The 15764-nt window shown below is 47.3% G+C and overlaps 1 protein-coding gene and 1 pseudogene across 5 annotated transcripts in view; one reads left to right on the forward strand and one right to left on the reverse strand.

Annotated features, from left to right (window-relative positions):
- NUP210L (nucleoporin 210 like) overlaps positions 1–15764 on the reverse strand; it is a 156118-nt gene that overhangs the window by 74781 nt on the left and 65573 nt on the right. The window lies entirely within an intron of this gene.
- Positions 2151–3266, forward strand: LOC134734034 (small ribosomal subunit protein eS7-like; annotated as a pseudogene).

Below are 15764 nucleotides of genomic sequence, written 5' to 3' on the forward strand. Positions count from 1 at the left end.
TGTGGGACACCATCATACGTACCAGTATATGCAAAAAGGGAGTGCTAGAAGGAGAGGAGATAGAAGAATAGAGGAAGAAAGAATATTTGAAAAAATAATGGCCAAAACTTACCAAATTGATGAAAAACATTAAACATTCAAGCAGCTCAAACAACATCAATCCATCAACATCAAGCAGAATAAATTCAAAAAGATCTACATATAGACACATCATAATCAATCTGTCCAGATTTAAAGACAGAATCATAAAAACAGAAAGGGAAGGGATTCACCCCTCATAAGGGATCTTCCATGGGATTAATAGCTGATCTTTCATCAGAAACCATGGGGACCAGAAGGCAGTGAGATGACACATTCAAAATAAAAGAAAAAGGGCCAGGTGCGGTGGCTCGCGCTTGTAATCCTAGCACTTTGGGGGACTGAGGCAGGTGGATTGCCTGAGCTCAGGAGTTCGAGACCAGCCTGGGCAGCATGGTGAAATCCCGTCTCTACTAAAAATCCAAAAAATGAGCCAGGCGTGGTGGTGTGGGCCTGTAGTCTCAGCTACTCAGGAGGTTGAGGCACGAGAATTGCTTGAATCCAGGAGGCGGAGGTTGCAATGAGCCGAGATCGTTCCAGCCTGGGTGACACAGCAATACTCTGTCTCAAAAAAAAAAATAAAAAGAAAATTAAAATAAAATAAAATAAAATAAAAAGACTGCCAGCCAACACTTCTATATTGGGCAGAATAATCCTTCAAAAATGGAGAAATTAAGACATTCTAAGATCCAACAAAAATGGAGAGAATTTATTGCTAGCAGATCTGTCTTACAAGAAATACTAAAGGGAGTCCTTCAAGCTGCAATGAAAGGTCACTAGACAATAGCTTGAATCACCATGAAGAAATAATCTGGAAAAGATAATTACATAGATAAATATAAAAGACAGCATAAATGTATTTTCAGTTGTAATTATTCTTTTTTTCTATCTGATTTAAAAGAAAAATATATGGCCAGGTGAGGTGGCCCACGCCTATAATCTCAGCAGTTAGGGAGGCTGAGGTGGGTAGGTCACCTGAGGTCAGAAGTTTGAGACCAGCCTGACCAATATGGTGAAACCCCGTCTCTACTAAAAATACAAAAATTAGCCCGGCATGGTGGCATGTGTCTGCAGTCCCAGCTACTTGGGAGGCTGAGACAGGAGAATTGCTTGAACCCAGGAGGCAGAGGTTGCCATGAGCAAAGATCACACCACTGCACTCTAACCTGGGCGACAGAGCCAGACTCAGTCTCAAAAAAAAAGAAAAAAAAATTATGTAAAGTAATAATTATAGGCTGTGTGGTGGCTCAAGCCTGTAATCCCAGCACTTTGGGCGGTCAAGGTGGGCGGATCGCTTGAGCCCAGGAGTTCAAGACCAGCCTGGGCAACACAGCGAGACCTCATCTTTACAAAAAAAAAAATTACAAAAATTAGCTAGGCACAGTGGCATTCGTGTACCTGTAGTCCCAGCTACTAGGGAGGCTGGGGTGGGAGGATCCTTTGAGCCAGGGAGGTGGAGGTTGCGGTGAACCATGAATCAGCCAGCAAAACAGAGGAAGATCCTATCTCCAAAAAAAAAAAGGCCAGGTACAGTGAATCATGCCTGTAATCCCAGAACTTTGGAAGGCCGAGGTGGGTGGATCACTTGAGGTCAGGAGTTCAAGACCAGCCTGGCCAACATGGTGAAACCCTGTCTCTACTAAAAATACAAAAATTAGCTGGATGTGGTGGCACACACCTGTAATCCCAGCTACTTGGGAGGCTGAAAGCAGGAGAATCACTTGAGCCTGGGAGGCAGAGAATGCAGTGAACTATGATCACATCACTGCACTCCAGCCTGGGCAACGAAGTGAGAATCTGTCTCAAAAAGAAAAAGAAAACAATATATATATTTACTGGTTTGATGGGCATAGTATATAAAAATGTAATTTATATGACAAAAACAGCACAAACAAGGGACAGGAAATGGGTCTATATTGGAGCAAAGGTTTTATACACTACTGAAATTAAGTTGGTATGATGTCAAACTAGGTTACTAAAGCTTAAGATGTTAATTGTAATCCTTAGGGCAATAATTAATAAAATCACTCAAAATAACACAGCTCCCTAAGCCAACACTAAACAAGAAGGCCATGCAGTTCATCATGAAGCCCAGTGATGAAAAGCTGAATAAGTTTGAGGCCGGCATTGCTCAGGCTTTTCTTATTTATTTATTTATTTATTTTGTAAGGAAAGAATTTTGGAGTACTTCCTTTCTTTCCTTTAAACAAAAATTTTGGCTGAGCATGGTGGCTCACATCTGTAATCCCAGAACTTTGGGAGGCCAAGGTGGGAGGATTGCTTGAGGCCAGGAGCTCAAGACCAGCCTGGGCAAAAAATAAAAATTAGTCAGGCATGGTGCCTCATGCCTATATTCCCAGCTACTCAGGAGGCTGAGGTGGGAGGATCACTTGAGCCGAAGAGTTCAAGGCTGCAGTGAGCTATGACTGCACCACTGCACTACAGTCTGGGTGATAGAGTGAAAACCTATCTCAAAAAAAATAAAAAATTAAATAAAATAATAAAAATTTTACATTAAAATTTTTTTTGAGATGGGGTCTTGCTATATTGCCCAGGCTAGGAGCAAACTCCTGGGCTCAAGCAAGCTCCCACCTCAGCTTCCAACTAGCTGGGACTACAGGTGTCCGACACCACACCTGGCTTCTCAGGCTCTTCTTTAACCTGGAAATAAACTCGGACCTTAAGGCTCAGCTAAGGGAGTTGAATAGAACAGCAGCCAAAGAAATTGAAGTTGGTGGTAGTCACAAACTATCATAATGTTTGTCCCCATATCTCAACTGAAATCTTTCCAGAAAATCTAAGTTCTAGCTAGCATGTGAATGGGAGAAAAAGTTCAATGGGAAGCACATTATCTTTATTTGTTAGAGGAGAATTCTGCCTAAGCCAATTCAAAAAAGCCATACAAAAAAAAAAAAGCAAAAATGTCCCAGGAGTTGCATTCTAATAGCTGTACACAATGAAACCATTGATCTTGGTCAAGGTCAAGATCTCTTGTTCAAGGTCAAGATCACTTGGTCTTCCCATGTGAAATTATGGGCAACAGAATATGAGCAGCAGGCTCATAAAGGTTCATCTGGACAAAGCATAGCACGACAATGTGGAACACAAGGCTGAAACATTTTTGTTATTTATAAGGAAAGCTCACAGGCAAGGATGCTAATTTTGAATTCCTAGAGTTTCAGTTGTAAACAAAAGTGGCTAAGTAAAATATCATTCACATATACACAAAAATATAGTAAAAGAAAAAATAAAACAATTAAAATGGTACACCTGAATACGTCTAACACAAAAGAAGGAAGAGGCCGGGCATGGTGGCTCACACCTGTAATCCCAGCACTTTGGGAGGCCGAGATGGGTGGATTACCCGAGGTCAGGAGTTTGAGACCTGCCTGGCCAACATGGCAAAACCCCACCTCTACTAAAAATACAAAAATGAGCCAGGCATTGTGGCGCATGCCTGTAATCCCAGCTACTCGGGAGGCTGAGGCAGGAGAATCATTTGAACCTGGGAGGCGGAGGTTGCAGTGAGCCAAGATCGTGCCATTGCACTCCAGCCTGGGCGATAGAGCAAGACTCCATCTCGAAAAAAAAAAAGGAAGAAGAAGGAGAAAGAAATGACTGGGCGAAGTGGCTCACACCGTAATCCCCGCACTTTGGGAGGCTGAGGCGGGTGGGTCACTTGAGGTCAGGAATTCAGGAATTTGAGACCAGCATGACCAATATGGTGAAACCCTGTCTCTACTAAAAATACCAAAAAATTTCCCAAGCACGGTGGCGTGCACCTGTAGTCCCAACTACTTGGGAGGAGATTCTGAGGAGAATCGCTTGAACCCAGGAGGCAGAGGTTGCAGGGAGCAGAGATGGCACCACTGCACTCCAGCCTAGGCAACAAAGTGAGACCATCTCAAATAAATAAATAAATAAATAACAACAACAACAACAAAAACATCCAGAACTTTGGGAGGCCAAGGCAGGTAAATCAGTCAAAGTCAGGAGTTTGAGACCAGCCTGACCAATATGATGAAACCTCATCTCTACTAAAAATACAAAAATTAGCTGGGCATGGTGGCATGTGCTCTTGGATTCCCAGCTACTTGGGAGGGTGAGACAGGAGAATTGCTTGAACCTGGGAGGTATAAGTTGCAGTGAATTGAGATAGTGCCACCATACTCCAACCTGGGCAACAGAGCAAAACTGTGCCTCCGGAAAAAAAAAAAAAAAAAAAAGAAGAAAAAAGAAAAGAAAAAGAAGGAAGAAATGGAAGAAGAGGAACAGAAAAGACATATGACATATAGAAAACAAACAGCAAAATGGCAGACATAATGCCTACCTTATCAGTAATTACATTAAATGTAAATAAATTTTATGTTCCATGAAAAGTCTGATTAGCATAATGAAATTTTTAAATGGCCCAGCTATATGCTGTCTGCAAGAGACACTCATGGGTCACAAGTATAAGGATGGAAAAAAAAAAAGATGTATCATGCAAACAGTAGCCAAAAGAGAGCTGAAGTAGTTACACTAACATCAGACAAAATAGACTTTAATACAAAAATTGTTACTGAAGAAAAGGTCATTTTATAATGATAAAATAATAATCTATAATAAAGAGGTTGTCCTCAGTTTCTGGGAGGTAACCCCTAAACCTTTGGAATTTCTTAATAGGATTGTGTCTGTTATTTATGGTGGACCCTTTGGATAACACTTGAGTTTATGCTAATGAGATGACTCAGGATGGAGTTGGATAAGGACAGAAAGACCAATCATGTGATTAGAAGGATGAGGTTTTGGGTCAGGTGATAGCAGCCCCACGTCCAGGGAAAAGAGGAGGGCTGGTGATGGAGTTTAACTACATGGCCAATTATTCAATTAATCATGTTTACATAATAATATCCCAATAAAACGCTGGAGCTGGGCATGGTGGTTCACACTTACAATCCCAGCACATTGAGGGGCCAAGACAGGAAGACTGCCTGAGCCCTGGAGTTCAAGACCAGCCTGGGCAACCCAGTGAGACCCTGACTCTACAGAAAAATTTTAAAATTAGCTGAGTGTAATGGCACAGACCTGTGGTCCCAGCTCCTCTAGAGGCTGAGGTGGGAGGATCACTTAAGCCCAGGAAGTGAGGCTGCAGCAAGCATAATCACACCATTGCACTCAGCCTGGGCAAGAGAGTGAGACCCTGCCTCAAAAAACAAAACAAAACATTGGACACCAAAACTCAGTGGAATTTCCTGTTTGGTAAACACATTGATGTGTTCCAACTGATATGTTTTCACTAGATTCTAATCCCACAGAGAGAGGGCACGGAAGCTGCGTGTCTGGGACTCTCTGAAGATTTTTCTCAAAGGATACAAAATGATTTGTATCCTCTATAACGAAACTGTGAGTCATTCTAACAAATTACCAAACTTGCTGGTCATAAGTGTGGGTAGCCTGTGAGTCCCTCAATTTGCAGCTATCATCTGAAGTGAGGGCAGTCTTGTTGGGAACTGTGCCTTTAAAACTGTGGAGTCTGAGCTAACTGCATATTGGTGTCAGAATTGCATTGTGGTATTGCCAAAGGTCAATCTATTAAAAAGATATAACCCCTTCCTTCCTTCCTTCCTTCCTTCCTTCCTTCCTTCCTTCCTTCCTTCCTTCCTTTTCCTTCCTTCCTTCCTTCCTTTCTTCTCTTTCCCTCTCTGGCCCAGGCTACAATCTACTCGGCTTGCTGCCGCCCGCGCCGCGGACTGCCTGGGACTGCCGGCGGGCGCGACTACTCCCTGCCTTTTCTCCTTTCGCTGCACGCACGCGTTCGCCATCTTGGCCACGCTGGTCGCCAGCTCCTGACGCCGAGTGCTCTGCCCGCCTCAGCCTCCCGAGGTACTGGGACTACAGACGGAGTCTCGCTCACCCAGTGCTCGGTGTTGCCCGGGCTGGAGTGCGGTGGCGTGGTCTGGCCTCGCGGCAGCCTCTGCCCCCCAGCCGCCTGCCTTGGCCTACCAGGGTGCTGGGATTGCAGCCCCTGCCCGGCCGCCGCCCCATCTGGGAGGTGGGGAGCGCCTCTGCCCGGCCGCCCCGTCTGGGAAGTGAGGAGCGCCTCTGCCCGGGCACCCCATCCGGGAAGAAGTGAGGAGTGCCTCTACCCGGCCGCCCCATCCGGGAAGAAGTGAGGAGCGCCTCTGCCCGGCCACCCATCGTCTGGGAAGTGAGGAGCGCCTCTGCCCGGCCACCCACCGTCTGGGAAGTGAGGAGCGCCTCTGCCCAGCCGCCCCGTCTGGGAAGTAAGGAGCGCCTCTGCCCGGCCGCCCCGTCCGGGAAGCGAGGAGTGCCTCTGCCCGGCCGCCCCGTCTGGGAAGTGAGCAGCGCCTCTGCCCCCGTCTGGGAAGAAGTGAGGAGCGCCTCTGCCCGGGCGCCCCGTCCGGGAAGAAGTGAGGAGCGCCTCTGCCCGGCCGCCCCGCCCGGGAAGAAGTGAGGAGCGCCTCTGCCCGGCCGCCCCGCCCGGGAAGAAGTGAGGAGCGCCTCTGCCCGGCCGCCCCGCCCGGGAAGAAGTGAGGAGCGCCTCTGCCCGGCCGCCCCGCCCGGGAAGAAGTGAGGAGCGCCTCTGCCCGGCCGCCCCGCCCGGGAAGAAGTGAGGAGCGCCTCTGCCCGGGCGCCCCGCCCGGGAAGAAGTGAGGAGCGCCTCTGCCCGGCCGCCCCGTCCGGGAAGAAGTGAGGAGCGCCTCTGCCCGGCCGCCCCGTCCGGGAAGAAGTGAGGAGCGCCTCTGCCCGGCCGCCCCGTCGGGAAGAAGTGAGGAGCGCCTATGCCCGGCCGCCCCGTCCGGGAAGAAGTGAGGAGCGCCTCTGCCCGGCCGCCCGGGAAGAAGTGAGGAGCGCCTCTGCCCGGCCACCCATCGTCTGGGAAGTGAGGAGCGCCTCTGCCCGGCCACCCACCGTCTGGGAAGTGAGGAGCGCCTCTGCCCGGCCGCCCCGTCTGGGAGAAAGTGAGGAGCGCCTCTGCCCGGCCGCCCCGTCCGGGAAGAAGTGAGGAGCGCCTCTGCCCGGCCGCCCCGTCTCGGAAGAAATGAGGAGCGCCTCTGCCCGGCCGCCTCGTCCGGGAAGAAGTGAGGAGCGCCTCTGCCCGGCCGCCCCGTCCGGGAAGAAGTGAGTAGCGCCTCTGCCCAGCCGCCCTGTCTGGGAAGTGAGGAGCGCCTCTGCCCGGCCACCCCGTCCGGGAAGAAATGAGGAGCGCCTCTGCCCGGGCGCCCCATCCGGGAAGAAGTGAGGAGCGCCTCTACCCGGCCGCCCCATCCGGGAAGAAGTGAGGAGCGCCTCTGCCCGGCCACCCATCGTCTGGGAAGTGAGGAGCGCCTCTGCCCGGCCACCCACCGTCTGGGAAGTGAGGAGCGCCTCTGCCCGGCCGCCCCGTCTGGGAAGTAAGGAGCGGCTCTGCCCGGCCGCCCCGTCCGGGAAGTGAGGAGTGCCTCTGCCCGGCCGCCCCGTCTGGGAAGTGAGCAGCGCCTCTGCCCCCGTCCGGGAAGAAGTGAGGAGCGCCTCTGCCCGGGCGCCCCGTCCGGGAAGAAGTGAGGAGCGCCTCTGCCCGGCCGCCCCATCCGGGAAGAAGTGAGGAGCGCCTCTGCCCGGCCGCCCCGTCGGGAAGAAGTGAGGAGCGCCTCTGCCCGGCCGCCCCGTCCGGGAAGAAGTGAGGAGCGCCTCTGCCCGGCCGCCCCGTCCGGGAAGAAGTGAGGAGCGCCTCTGCCCGGCCGCCCCGTCCGGGAAGAAGTGAGGAGCGCCTCTGCCCGGCCGCCCCGTCGGGAAGAAGTGAGGAGCGCCTATGCCCGGCCGCCCCGTCCGGGAAGAAGTGAGGAGCGCCTCTGCCCAGCCGCCCCGTCTGGGAGGTGAGGAGCGCCTCTGCCCGGCTACCCATCGTCTGGGAGGTGAGGAGCGCCTCTGCCCGGCCGCCCATCGTCTGGGAGGTGAGGAGCGCCTCTGCCCGGCCACCCATCGTCTGGGAGCTGAGGAGCGCCTCTGCCCGGCCACCCATCGTCTGGAAAGTGAGGAGCGCCTCTGCCCGGCTGCCCCATCTGGGAAGTGAGGAGCGCCTCTGCCCGGCCACCCATTGTCTGGGAAGTGACGAGTGCCTCTGCCCGGCCGCCCCGTCCGGGAAGAAGTGAGGAGCGCCTCTGCCCGGCCACCCATCGTCTGGGAAGTGAGGAGCGCCTCTGCCCGGCCACCTATCGTCTGGGAAGAAGTGAGGAGCGTCTCTGCCTTCCCGCCCCGTCTGGGAAGTGAGGAGCTCCTCTGCCCGGCCGCCCCGTGTCTGGGTAGAAGTGAGGAGCTCCTCTGCCTGGCCGCTCCGTCTGGGAGGTCTGCCACGGAGGCCAGAAGCAATGTGGGGGCTGGACGTGGTGGCTCACGCCTGTGGTCCCGGCACTCTGGAGGGCGAGGCGGGTTGATCACTTCGGGCTAGGAGTTCAAGACCAGTCTGGCCAACTTGGCGAAACATGAAGAATACAACAGACAGACCAACCAACCAACTCAGTGACAACAAAACAGGTCTACCCTGGAGTCATACTCTAATTTTTTCTATTTTCCTCCCTTTCTGATCCGTTATCCCACTTTCTTTTTCTTCCTCTTCCTTCTCCCTCTTCTTTGTCAAATAGAGGATTGAGTTATTATCACTGATCCATATAAAGTCCCTCTCTCATTTATTTTAACTCCCACCCCCCATTTCTATTCCCCGACTTTCCATGTGCAACCTTCCTAATATGTTTGATACGCATCTTTTTGTTTGTATGTATTTTTGGAAAATGTTTATTGTTTTTGTATGCAAAAAAAATTAATAAAAAAAAAAGATATAACAATTGTAAATGCATATGTACCTAATAACAGAGCCTCAAAATACATGAAGCAAAACCTGACAGAATTGAGGAAGAAATAGACAATTCAGTAATAGTTGGAGAGAGCTTGTATATAGTTGAACAGGTGGAGATTCCCAGAGGATGGCATGCTCAGGGAGGGCATGGAAGCCCCACACCCCATGCCTATATCTCACTCTATGTATCTCTTCATCTGTATCCTTTACAATATCCTTTATAATAAACATAAGTAAATATTTCCCTGAGTTCTATGAGTCACTTTTCTTCCGTAATTGGTTCCTTCCGGTGGGTTCTTGCTGTTGCTAACTTCAAGAATGATGTCATGGATCCTCCTGGTCAGTGTTACAGTTCTTAAAGATGGTGTGTCCAGAGTTTGTTCCTTCAGATGTTTACATGTGTCCAGAGTTTCTTCCTTCTGGTGGGTTCGTGGTCTCGCTGACTTCAGGAGTGAAGCTGCAGACCTTCACCTTGAGTGTTACAGCTCTTAAAAGTGGCGCATCTGGACTTGTTCATTCCTCCCAGTGGGTTCATCATCTCACTGGCTTCAAGAGTGAAGCTGCAGACCTTCACAGTGGGCGTTACAGCTCTTAAAGGTGGCGCATCAGGAGTTCTTCATCATTCCTCCTGGTGGGTTCGTGGTCTCACTGGCTTCAGGAGTGAAGCTGCAGACTTTCATGGTGAGTGTTACAGCTCATGAAGGTAGTGTGGACCCAAAGAGTGAGCAGCAGCAAGATTTACTGTGAAGAGCAAAAGAACAAATATTCCACTGCATGGAAAAAGAACCGACTGGGTTGCCACTGTCGCCTCAGGTGGCCAGCTTTTATTCCCTTATTTGGCCCTGCCCACATCCTGCTGATTGGTCCATTTTACAGAGCACTGATTGGTCCATTTTACAGAGGGCTGATTGGTCCATTTTTACAGTGTGTTGACTTGTGCATTTACAAACTTTTAGCTAGACACACAGCACTGATTGGTGTGTTTTTACAGAGTGCTGATTGGTGTGTTTACAATCCTTTAGCTAGACAGAAAAGTTCTCCAAGTCCCCACTGGACCCAGAAGCCCAGCTGACTTCACCTCTCAACTTCAGCAAATTAATTGAATCCAAAGAGGTCAGGGGAACCCCAACCTGCGGCCAGTTGGTCAGAAGTTCTGGAGGCCTGGATTTGCAACTTGTGTCTTAGGTGGGGGCAGTCTTGGGGACTGAGCCCTCAACCTGTGAGATCTGACAGTAACTCCAGGTAGATAGTGTCAGAATTGAATTGAAGAACACCCAGCTGGTGTCTGCTGATTGATGTGTGGGGAAAAAACCCATACATTTGGTTACAGAGGTCTTCTTTTTTCTTCTTCCCTCTCTCACATTTTTCATGACACAGAAATCTTCTGTGTTAATGATTGTTGTGGTGGTGTGAGGGCAGAGGAAAAACACAGTTTGAGAGTTTTTCCTGAACAATTGGTGTGATTGAGGTGGGATTTGATAGAATGGCACTGTGGCACAGAAACGGTGGTTTGGGACGAGAAAGGATGAAAGGGTGGGGGATGAGGAACCTTTAATTCCTGGGTGGCTACCTTGTCATGCATGGTATGAAACTGCAGCTGTGCTGTGTTCAGTTACTGGGGGTAAAAGTTAGCCAGTGCAATTTAGAGATGGTGGTAGACTCAACAGGGTGGTAAACCCTGTTCTGTTGTTTCTTCTTTCATTTTCCTTTTTTTTTTTTTTTTTGAGACGGAGTCTCACTCTGTCACCCAGGCTAGAGTGCAGTGGCGCAATCTTGGCTCACTGGAGCTTCTACTTATCTGGCTCAAGCAATCCTCCCACCTCAGCCTCCCCAGTAGCTGGGACTACAGGAGCACGTTACCATGCTTGGCTAATTTTTAATTTTTTTTTTTTTTTTTGAGACAGAGTCTTGCTTTATTGCCCAAACTGGAGTGCAGTGGTGTGATCTCGGTTCACTGCAACCTCCATCTCCTGGGTTCAAGCGATTCTCATACCTCAGCCCCCTGAGTAGCTGGACTCACAGGCATATGCCACCACACCTGACTAATTTTTGTATTTTTAGTAGAGATGGGGTTTCACCATGTTGGCCAGGCTGGTCTTGAACTTCTGACCTCAAGTGATCCTCCCAGATCAGCCTCCCAAAGTGCTGGGATTACAGGCATGAGCCACCGTGCCTAGCCTTAAATTTTTTGTAGAGACAAGGTCTCACTATATTGCCCAGGCTGGTTGAGACCCTGCTTTATTTTTTAAAAATTTTTGTCTATTTATTTATTTATTTTGGGACCAGGTTATGAAACTGGCTAATTTTTGTATTTTTGGTAGAGATGGGGTTTTGCCATGCTGCCCAGGCTGGTCTCCAACTCCTGGGCTCAAGTGATCCACCTGCCTCGGCCTTCCAAAGTGCTGGGATTACAGGCATGTGCCACTGCATCCAGCCGGGACCCATAATTCTTTAAAAAAAAAAAAAAAAAAAAAAGGCTGGGGGGTGGGTAGGATTTAAATTTAAAAGTATGTTCTCTAATCACAATGGAGTGAAATTAGAAATCAGTAACAGGAAATCTGGAATATTCACAAATGTGTGGAAATTAAACAAAAACACTCCTAAATAACCACAGTGGCCAGGCTGGTTTTGAACTCCTGACCTTAGATGATCCACCCACTTCGGCCTCCCAAAGTGCTGGGATTACAGGTGTGAACCACAGCGCCTGGCCTAAAAATAAAACTAAAGGCCGGGTGCCGTGGCTCACTCCTGCAATCTCAGCACTTTAGGAGGCTGAGGCGGGTAGATCATGAGGTCAGGAGATTGAGACCATCCTAGCTAATGAGGTGAATTCCTGTCTCTACTAAAAATACCAAAAAAATTAGCCAGGCTTGGTGGTGAGTGCCTGTAGTCCCACCTACTCGGGAGGCTGAGGCAGGAGAATGGTGTGAACTCAGGAGGCAGAGCTTGCAGTGAGCCAAGATCGCACCACTGCACTCCAGCCTGGGTGACAGAGCAACACTCCGTCTCAAAAAAAAAAAAAAAAAAAATTAAAGAAAAAATTCCAATTATGATAGCATCAAAAAAGCAAAATATTTAGGAATAAATCTAATGAGTGTAAAACTTGTATACTCTAAACAGGAAACACTGTTGAAAGAAATTAAAGATACAAATAAACAGAAAGACATCCATGTTCATAAATCAAAAGACAATATTATCAAAATGGCAATACTCCTCAAACTGATCTACAGATTCAGTGCAATCCCTATCAAAATCTCTGCTGGCTTCTTTGCAGAAATTGACAAGCTGACCCTAAAAATTTATGTGGAAATGCAAAGGACCCAGAATAGCCAAAATAGTATTGAAAAAGAACAAAGCTGCAAAATTCATACTTCCCAACCTGAAAACTTACTACAAAACTACAGTAATCAAGACAGTGTGGTACTGACATAAAGATGTATAGATTAATAGAATAGATTTCAGAGTCCAGAAATAAACTCTCATGTTTATGGTTAATAGATTTGCAACAAGAGCGCCAAGACAACTCAAGGTATAAGAAATAATCTTTTTAACAAATGGTGCTGGGTCAAGTGGATACCAACATGTAAAAAAAATGAAGTGAGGCTGGGCACAGTGGCTCATGCTTGTAATCCCAGCACTTTGGGAGGCCAAGGCAGGCAGATCATTTGAGATCAGGAGTTCGAGACCAGCCTGGCCAACATGGTGAATCCCCATCTCTACTAAAAATACAAAAATTAGCCAGGCGTGGTGGCGAGCACCTGTAATTCCAGCTACTGGGGAGGCTGAGGCATGAGAATAACTTGAACCCAGGAGGCAGAGATTGCAGTGAGCTGAGATCACACCACTGCACTCCAGCCTGGGCAATAGAGTGAGACTCAGTCTCAAAAAAAAAAGAAAAGAAAAAAGAAAAAAACAAAACAAAACCAAAACACAAAAATGAAGTTAGATCCCTACCTCACACCACAAAAATGAACTCAAAGTGGATCAGAGAGCTAAATGTTAGAGTTAAAACTATAAAACTCATAAAATAAATCAAAGGCATAAATCTTCATGCCCTTGGATTAGGCAATGGTTTCTTAGATTAGATATGACACCAAAAGTACAAACAACAACTATAGTAACAAAATTGATAAATTGGAATTAATCAAAGTTAAAAACTTTTGTGCTTCAAAAGATGTCATTAGAAAAGTGAGGCCAGGCATGGTGGCTGATGCCTGTAATCCCAGCACTTTGGGAGGCCAAGGCCAGAGGATCATTTGAGGCCAGGAGTTTGAGACCAGCCTGGGCAATATAGTGAGACCTCATCTCTACAGAAAAAAAAAAATTAGCTGGGTATGGTGGCATGTGACTGTAGTCCCAGCCACTTAGGAGGCTGAGGTGAGAGGATAGTTAGCTTGAGCCCAGGAGTTGGAGGTTACAGTGACCTATGATCATGTCACTGCACTGCAGCTTGAGTGACAAAGTGAGACCCTGTGTCTTAAAAAAAAAAAAAAGTAAAAAATGCACGTGATGAGAGAACATTTTTGCAAATCATATATCTGAAAAGAGACTTGTATGTAGAATATATGAAATGAAGAACTCTTGCAACTCAATAAAAAGACATATAGTTCAATTAAAAATTGGCAAAAGATGTACAAATGGCCAATAAGCACATAAAAAGATATACAACATAGGCCAGGCACGGTGGCTCATGCCTGTAATCCCAGCACTTTGGGAGGCCAAGGCGGGTGGATCAGCTGAGGTCAGAAGTTTGAGACCAGCCTCGCCAACATAGTGAAACCCCGTTTCTACTAAAAGTACAAAAATTAGCCGGGTGTGGTGGTGCATGCCTATAATCCCAGCTACTCAGGAGGATGAGGCAAGAGAATCACTTGAACCTGGGGGCTGGAGGTTGCAGTAAGCTGAGATCACACCACTTCACTCCAGCCTGGGTGAAAAGAGGGAAGCTCCATCTCAAAAAAAAAAAAAAAAAAGATACCCAATATAATTAGACAGTGGAAAATACAAATCAAAACCACAATGAGATACCACTTTACACCCACTAGGAAGGCTATAATCAAAATGACAAATAATAGTAATTGTTGACAAGGATATGGAGAAACTGGAAGCCTTACACACTGCTAGTGGAAATGTAAAATGGTGCAGCCACTTTGGAAACAGCTGGAAGTTCTTCAAAAGGCTAAGCATGGAATTAACATACAAACCAGCAATTCCACTCTTAGCTATATACTCAACAGAAATGAAGACATATATTCACACAAAAACTTGTACATGAATGTTCATGGCAGCATTATTCATAATAGCCAGAGGTGGAAACAACACATCTATCCATCAACTGCTGTAGTATATGTACACAATGGAATATTACTTAGCCATAAAAAATGCATTACTGATACAGGCTACCATATGAATGAACCTTGAAAACATGCTAAATGAAAGAAGCTAGGCACAAAGGACACATAATTGTATTATTCTATTCATATGAAATATCAGAATAGGCAAATCCGTAGAGACAGAAAGTCTATCAGTGGGGTTGCCAGGGGCTGGGAAATGGAGGAAATAAGGAGTGACTGCTAATGGGTATGGAGTTTCTTCTGGAGAAAATGAAAATGACCTGAAGTTAGATAGCACCGATGGTTGCACAACTTTGATTTGAACACTTCAAAAGGGTGATCTGCTGGGTGTGCTAGCTCACACCTCTGATCCCAGCACTTTGTGAGACTGAGGTGGGTGGATCCCTTGAGCCCAGGAGTTCGAGACCAGCCTGGGCAACATGGCAAAACCCCATCTCTACTAAAAATACAAAAAAGTAGCCAGGATGGTGGCACACACCTATAATCCCAGCTAATTGGGAGGTTGAGTTGGGAAAATCATCCGACCAGGCAAAGTTGAGGCTGCAGATAGTGCCATGTGCTCCAGCCTAGATGACTGGAGTGAGACCCTGTCTCAAAAAAAAAAAAGGGTGAATATATGCTAGTGTATGTCGATAGGGTAATGGAGAATCATGTCTGTAACTCACTCTCAAATAGCTCAGGGAGGCCGGGCGCGGTGGCTCACGCCTGTAATCCCAGCACTTTAGGAGGCCGAGGCGGGTGGATCACGAGGTCAGGAGATCGAGACCATCCTGGCTAACACGGTGAAACCCCGTCTCTACTAAAAATACAAAAAAAAAATTAGCCAGGCACGGTGGTGGGTGCCTGTAGTCCCAGCTACTCGGGAGGCTGAGGCAGGAGAATGGCGTGAACCCGGGAGGCGGAGCTTGCAGTGAGCCGAGATCGCACCACTGCACTCTGGCCTGGGTGAAACAGCAAGACTCCGTCTCAAAAAGAAAAATAGCTCAGGGAAAAAAGTTATTTTCTTGTGACTTGTCTGTAAATTTGAATTATTTCAAATGAAAAGAAAAATGCCATTGAATGACAATGATGTTATGGGGGTAACTTTTATTCTACTCCACTCAGAGTGCTTTAAAAAAAAGTAACTCCGTCGTAAACTTCAAATAATATTTAATGTGAAGTCTGACTAAAAAAAACGGATTCACAACCTGTAACATTCCATACTGTTGTTCTTCATAATAAAAGGCAGTATGGCATAAATAATATGTACTTTGGAGTCAGAATGTGTTCCTTTCTAGCTTTATGACTGGGAAAATTAATCGACTTTTAGGAGGCTCGATTTTCTCATCCAGAAAATGGGAATAACTAATTGATTGCTCTGTTCTGTATAGGCTAAGTAATGACTTCTATGCTCCCAAGCTTGGACCTGTACTCAACATTGTTTATTATATAATATGATGTTCTACTTTCTAGGATAGATAACTCATTTATTTTTCATACCCTGTTGCCTACTTAGT

Source organism: Symphalangus syndactylus, chromosome 12 (assembly GCF_028878055.3).
Source record: "Symphalangus syndactylus isolate Jambi chromosome 12, NHGRI_mSymSyn1-v2.1_pri, whole genome shotgun sequence".
Lineage (NCBI taxonomy): Eukaryota > Metazoa > Chordata > Mammalia > Primates > Hylobatidae > Symphalangus > Symphalangus syndactylus.